The sequence below is a fragment of the Microtus oregoni genome, unplaced genomic scaffold (genome assembly GCF_018167655.1).
Source record: "Microtus oregoni isolate MIOR12 unplaced genomic scaffold, Mior012 000056F_ref0000123, whole genome shotgun sequence".
NCBI classification, from domain to species: Eukaryota; Metazoa; Chordata; class Mammalia; order Rodentia; family Cricetidae; genus Microtus; species Microtus oregoni.
The window spans coordinates 2,877,923-2,884,799 of NW_024543832.1; the positions used below are offsets into that span (position 1 = coordinate 2,877,923).

The following is a 6,877-nucleotide window of genomic DNA, read 5'->3' on the forward strand; positions in this document are numbered from 1 at the left end:
GAACACAGTAGAGCATATACTTTTGTTGTATGATAGGGCATCTCTTCAGTATATTCCTAAGAGTGGTATTGCTGGGTCCAGGGGTAGGTTGATCCCGAATTTTCTGAGAAACCGCCACACTGCTTTACAAAGTAGTTGCACACGTTTGCATTTCCACCAACAATGAATGAGTGTACCGCTTACTCCACAACCTCTCCAGCAAAGGCAATCATTGGTGTTTTTGATTTTAGCCATTCTGACAGCTGTAAGATGGTATCTTAAAGTTGTCTTGATTTCCATTTCCCTGATCGCTAAGGAAGTTGAGCATGACCTTAAGTGTCTTTTGGCCATTTGAACTTCTTCTGTTGAGAATTCTCTGTTCAGCTCAGTGCCCCATTTTATAATTGGGTTGATTAGCCTTTTAGGGTCTAGTTTCTTGAGTTCTTTATATATTTTGGAGATCAGTCCTTTGTCAGTTGCGGGGTTGGTGAAAATCTTCTCCCAGTCAGTGGGTTGCCTTTTTTTCTTAGTGACAGTTTCCTTTGCTTTACAGAAGCTTCTCAGTCTCAGGAGGTCCCATTTATTCAATGAGACCCTTAATGTCTGTGCTGCTGGGGTTATACATAGGAAGTGGTCTCGTGTGCCCATGTGTTGTAGAGTACTTCCCACTTTCTCTTCTAACAGGTTCAGTGTGTTCAGACTGATATTGAGGTCTTTGATCCATTCGGACTTGAGTTTTGTGCATGTTGATAGATATCGATCTATTTTCATTCTTCTAAAAGTTGACATCCAGTTTTGCCAGCACAATTTGTTGAAGATGCTCTCTTTTTCCATTGTATACTTTTAGCTCCTTTATCGAAAATTATGTGTTCATAAGTTTGTTGGTTAATATCTGGGTCTTCTATTCGATTCCGTTAGTCGACTTCTCTGTTTTTATGCCAATACCAAGCTGTTTTCAATACTGTATCTCTGTAATAGTTTGAAGTCAGGGATGGTAATGCCACCAGATGATCCTTTATTGTATAAGATTGTTTTGGCTATCCTGGGTTTTTTGTTTTTCCATATAAAGTTGATTATTTTCTTCTCGAGATCTGTGAAGAAATTTCATGGGATTTTGATGGGGATTGCATTGAATCTATAGATTGCTTTTGGGAGAATTGCCATTTTTACAATGTTGATCCTCCCAATCCAAGAGCAAGGGAGATCCTTCCATTTTCTGGTGTACTGTTCAATTTCTTTCTTCAAAGACTTAAAGTTCTTGTCAAATAGATCTTTCACTTCCTTGGTCAGAGTTACCCCAAGATATTTTATGCTATTTGTGGCTATCGTGAAAAGTGATGCTTCTCTGATTTCCCTCTCTGCATCCTTGTTCTTAGTGTATAGGAAGGCAACTGATATTTGGAGTTGATCTTGGATCCTGCCACATTACCAAAGGTGTTTATCAGCTGTAGGAGTTCTTTGGTAGAATTTTTGGGGTCTCTTATGTATACTATCATATCATCTGCAAATAACGAAAGCTTAACTTCTTCTTTTCCAAAGTGAATCCCCTTGATCCCCTGATGTGCTCTTATTGCTATTGCTAGAACTTCAAGCACTATATTGAAGAGGTATGAAAAGAGTGGACATCCTTGTCTTGTTACTGATTTTAGTGGGACGGCTTTGAGTTTTTCTCCGTTTAATTTAATGTTAGCTGTCGGCTTGCTGTCAATAGTTTTTATTATATTTATGTATGACCCTTGTATCCCTAATCTCTCCAAGACCTTTATCATAAAGGGGTATTTAATTTTGTCAAATGTTTTTTCAGCATCTAATGAAATGATCATATGTTTTTCTTTTCTTTCAGTTTAGTTATATGGTCGATTACATTGATAGATTTGCGGATATTGAAACATGAAACAGCCTTGCATCTCTGGGATGAAGCTTACTTGATCATAATGGATAATTTTTCTAATGTGTTCTTGGATTTGGTTTGCCAGTATTTTATTGAGAATTTTTGTGTCGATATTAATGATTGAGATAAGCCTGTAATTCTCTTTCTTGGTTGGGTCTTTGTGTGGTTTAAGTATCAGAGTAACTGTAGCTTCGTAAAAGAAATTTGGTAATGACTCTTCTGTTTCTATATTGTGAAATACATTAAGAAGTATAGGTATTAGGTCTTCTTGGAAGTTCTGGTAAAATTCTGCATTGAAACCATCTGGTCCTGGGCTTTTTTTCGAAGGGAGATTTTTGATAACAGTTTCTAATTCTTCACGACTAACAGGTCTATTAAGATCATTCACCTGATCTTGGTTGAGCTTTGGTATATGGTACTTATCTAAAAAAAAAAAATGTCCATTTCTTTTACATTTTCCAGTTTTGTGGTATACAGGCTTTTATAGTAAGATCTAATGATTCTCTGAATTTCCTCTGTGTCTGTGGTTATGTCCCACTTTTCATTTCTGATCTTATTTATTTGCATGTTCTTTCTCTGTCGTTTAATTAGTTTGCAGAGGGTTTTTTCTATTTTGATTATTTTCTCCAAGAAGCACCTTTTTGTTTCATTGATTCTTTGGACTGTTTTCTGTGTTTCTATTTTGTTGATTTCAGCCCTCAGTTTGATTATTTCTAGTCTTCTACTCCTCCTGGGCACGTCTGCTTCTTTTTTTTTCTAGAGCTTTCAGGTGTGCTGTTAAGGCCCCAATGCATGCATTCTCTGTTTTTTTTAAGTGAGCACTTAGTGCTATGAACTTTCCTCTTAGCACTGCTTTCATCGTGTCCCATAGGTTTGTGTGTGTTGTCTCTTTATTTTCATTAAATTTAAGAAAGACTCTAATTTCTTTCTTAATTTTTTCCATGATCCAGGTGTGGTTCAGTAGTTGACTGTTCAGTTTCCATGAGTTTGTCGGCTTTCTTGGGGTAGCATTGTTGTTACCTTCTACCTTTAATCTGTGTTGATCTGATAATACACAGGTGGACACTGATTATCTGTGGAGGTTTCCTTTGTTTCCGAGTATGTGGTCAATTTTCGAGAAGGTTTCCTGAGCTGCAGAGAAGAAGGTATATTCTTTCCTATTTGGGTGGAATGTTCTATAGATGTCTGTTAAGTCCATTTGCTTCATTACCTCCAATAATTCTCTTAATTCTCTATTAGGTTTCAGTCTGAATGACTTGTCCCTTGGTGAGAGAGGTGTGTTGAAGTCTCCTACTACTAGTGTGTGTAGTTTGGTGTCTGCCTTGAGTTCTAGTAGTGTTTCTTTTACATAAGTGAGTGCTTTTATATTAGGGGCATAGATATTCAGGATTGAGACGTCATCCTGATGAATTGTTCCTGTAATGAGTATAAAGTGTCCATCTTGATCTCTTCTGATTGATTTTTGTTTGAAGTCAGTTTTGTTAGAAATTAGTATGGCCACACCTGCTTTTTTTCTTAGGACTATTTGCTTGAAACATCTTTTCCCACCCCTTTACTCTGAGTAGATGCCTGTCTTTGTGGTTGAGATATGTTTCTTGCAAACAGCAGAATTTTGGATCCTGTTTTCATATCCAATCTCTTAGCCTGTGCCTTTTTATAGGTGAATTGAGACCATTAATATTAAGTGATATTAATGACCAGTGGTTGTTTACTCTAGTTATTCTTATTGCTTTTGGTAGTAGAGTTTGGATGTCTCCCTTTTTTGAGTTGTGCTGGTGAAGGGTCGCTAGATGCCTCAGTTATTGTAGGCAGTGTTGGCAATTTTGGATTCCTTGGGTTGCGGTTTTTGTTCTATTACGTTCTGTAGGGCTGGATTTGTGGCTACATATTGTTTAAATTTGTTCTTATCCTGGAATGTCTTGTTTTCTCCATTGATAGTGAACAATAGCTTGGCTGGGTATAGTAGTTTGGGTTTGCATCCATGGTCTCTTAGTTTCTGAAGTACCACTATCGAGGACCTTCTGGCTTTCGTGGTTTCCATAGAGAAGTCAGGTGTAAGTCTGATCGGTTTACCTTTATAAGTTTCTTGGCCTTTTTCCTTCGCAGCTCTTCTTTTTTTTTCTTTAATTTGTATATTTTGTGTTTTGATTAGTATATGGTTAGAGGATGTTTTTCTTTGATCCAGTCTGTTTGGTGTTCTGTATGCTTCTTGAATATTCAAAGGAATATCTTTCTTTATGTCTGGAAAATTTTCTTCCATAATTTTGTTAAATATATTTTCTGAGCCTTTGAGCTGTGATTCTTCTCCTTCTTCTATTCATATTATTCTTAGGTTTGGTCTTTTTATTGTGTCCCATATTTCCTGAACGTTTTGTGATGAGAATTTGTTGGCTTTGCTGTTTTCTTTGATCTGTGCATTTATTTTTGCTATGATGTCCTCAGAATCTGAGATTCTTTCTTCTATCTCTTGTATTCTATTGATTATGCTTGTTTCTGTAGACTCTGCTCTTTGACCTAGATTTTCCATATCCAGTTGGTCCTCAGTTTGTGTTTTCTTCCTTGTTTCCATTTCAGTTTTCAATTCTTCAACTGTTTTCATTACCTGTTTGATATTTTTTTCTTGGTTTCCCAGGGTATCATGTATGTATTTACTCATTTCTTCAAACTTTTTGTCATACTTCTCATCCATTTCTATAAGGGTGTTTTTTATATGTTGTTTAAGGGACTCTATTGTTTTCATAAAGTCAATTTTTTCCACTTCTTCTGTGTTAGGTTGTTCAAATCCTTTTATTGTAAGATCATTGGGTTCTGGTGTTTTCATGGTGTTTTTCAGATTATTGGGTGAATTCTTGCCTTGTTGCCTGCCCATCTCCTCCTATTGATGCTATCTAATGGGTCTTTTAAAACTGGATCAGGTTTCCCTGCTGGCCAGGGGCTCTGATTAAAAAATGCCCTCGGGTGTTTCCTGGCTCCTGCTGCGTGCCAAAATCCCTCTCACCCCTCAGAAGGGTCTTCATGAGCAGGACAAGGCTCCCCGTTTGCCAGGGACTTCGCCAACAAAAGGCCTACCTCTTTGATTTAATTGTAGAGGGGCGATCTGCTCTCGGTATTGAGCGCCAGTCCCCACTGCTTGCGTATGCGCCGTGCCAGTCCTCGCCACTTGCGTCTGCCTCTGAGCCAGTCCCCCAAAGCCTATTCCTGATTATGTCTTGCACTTGGTTTAATTGTAGTGGGATGATCTGCTCACAGTGTGGGCTTCACTGTTTCATGCCTGGACCATCCCGCGTCTGTGCCGCATCTGCCGCCAAACACAGTCTTTTCTTTGGTGTTTTTCAAAAACTCTAGCAGTGAAGTGAATTGATAGACATCACAACTGATTGATAATGTCTCCAAGTACTCTACCATGCAAAAATCCAAACACACTGTAGAACAATGGTGACCACCAGGTTGATATCCAATGGCCTGTGAGAAATGATGATGTATCAGTATAGTTCTATGTTCTATAAAGGCTTGAGACTATGAGGCAGATTCCTGAGCCAGGGAAGGAAGTAAATATAGGACCAGGGAATAATGTATGATCTCAGAACCAACCGCAATTGACAGGTATATTCACTGATTTGATTAATGATTTTTGTGAAAAGTAAATTAATGATAGTCTTGACCATCTTAGAGGAATTATACTTATGTGGCAGTGATATTATTACATATCTTATATCCTGAGAGTGGAACTTCTGTTGGACCACACAGCCAGAGTTAAGAATAAACCTAAATCATATAGTATTTAAGACTCCAAAAAAGTTTTGTTTTCTAAGATGTTATTATTTGGACTTTACTGCTCAAATTCATACTTTAATATGAATTCATATTTTAATTTATAAAAATCAACCCCTCTAAATGTCCCAGTCTTTTAGAATCCAGAGATGGAAATTTTTATCACGCTTCATGTCACAGTTTTCACTTTTCATTATTTTATTAATGAAGAAACATGTCAATGGTTGTGGTCATTGGTGAAGCAATTGTCTAGGTATGCTGTACACTAGTCATCCAAAATCAGCATTGCTTCATTCACATGTGTAATTGTGAAAAGTTGTTAAAAAAGCAACAGACAAAGCAACATTCAGAATGATCGGTTTTGTGAATGTCTTAAGGCTAATCTTCTCTGTCATCTCAGTCTCATGGCAACTTCCTGCTCCTCCAGGGTTTCTGACACACTCCGAATGTGTTTGCAACATTGTGTCTTGCACAATAATAAACTGCAGAGTCTTCAGATGTCAGGCTGCTGAGCTCCATGTAGGCTGTGCTGGAGGATTTGTCTGTAGTCAGTGTGACCTTGCCCTGGAACTTCTCATTGTAGTTAGTAATACCAAATTCAGGATCAATCCATCCAATCTACTTCAGGCCCTGTTCAGGCCTCTGCTTCACCCAGCTAATAAGGTAGCTAGTGAAGGTGTAGCCTGAAACCTTGAAGGACATTTTCACTGAAGCCCCTGGTTTCTCCAGTTCAGGCCCTGACTGATGAAGGTGGGAGAGGACACCTGTGAAGAAAGGACCGAGTGGACTGTGAGAGACCTTGTCACCTCAGTCCCTGTCTTCTTCTCAGGTTTGGAATTGGAAACCTCTTACCTGTAATTACTGACAAAAGGAAGAGAATGATACAGCTCCATCCCATGGTGAGGACCTGTGTGCTCAGTGACTATGGAGAAGACACTGATCATATGTCATTCTGGGATTTGGACATCGCTGTATTTACTAAAATAAACTGGGTAATTTTCATATTCAAGAAGAGGGAACTTTTTTTTTTTTCGAGACAGGGTTTCTCCTCAGCTTTTTTTGTTCCTGTCCTGGAACTAGCTCTTGTAGACCAGGCTGGCATAGAACTCACAGAGATCCGCCTGCCTCTGCCTCCTGAGTGCTGGGATTAAAGGCGTGCACCACCACTGCCCGGCTTTTTTAAAAAAAAAATATTTATTTATTATGTATACAATATTCCATCTGTGTGTGTATGCC

At 38.3% G+C, this 6,877-nt stretch overlaps 1 pseudogene; it reads right to left on the minus strand.

Moving 5' to 3' along the window:
* Positions 1-6,043: 6,043 nt before the first annotated feature.
* Positions 6,044-6,539, minus strand: LOC121438533 (annotated as a pseudogene).
* Positions 6,540-6,877: the final 338 nt, after the last annotated feature.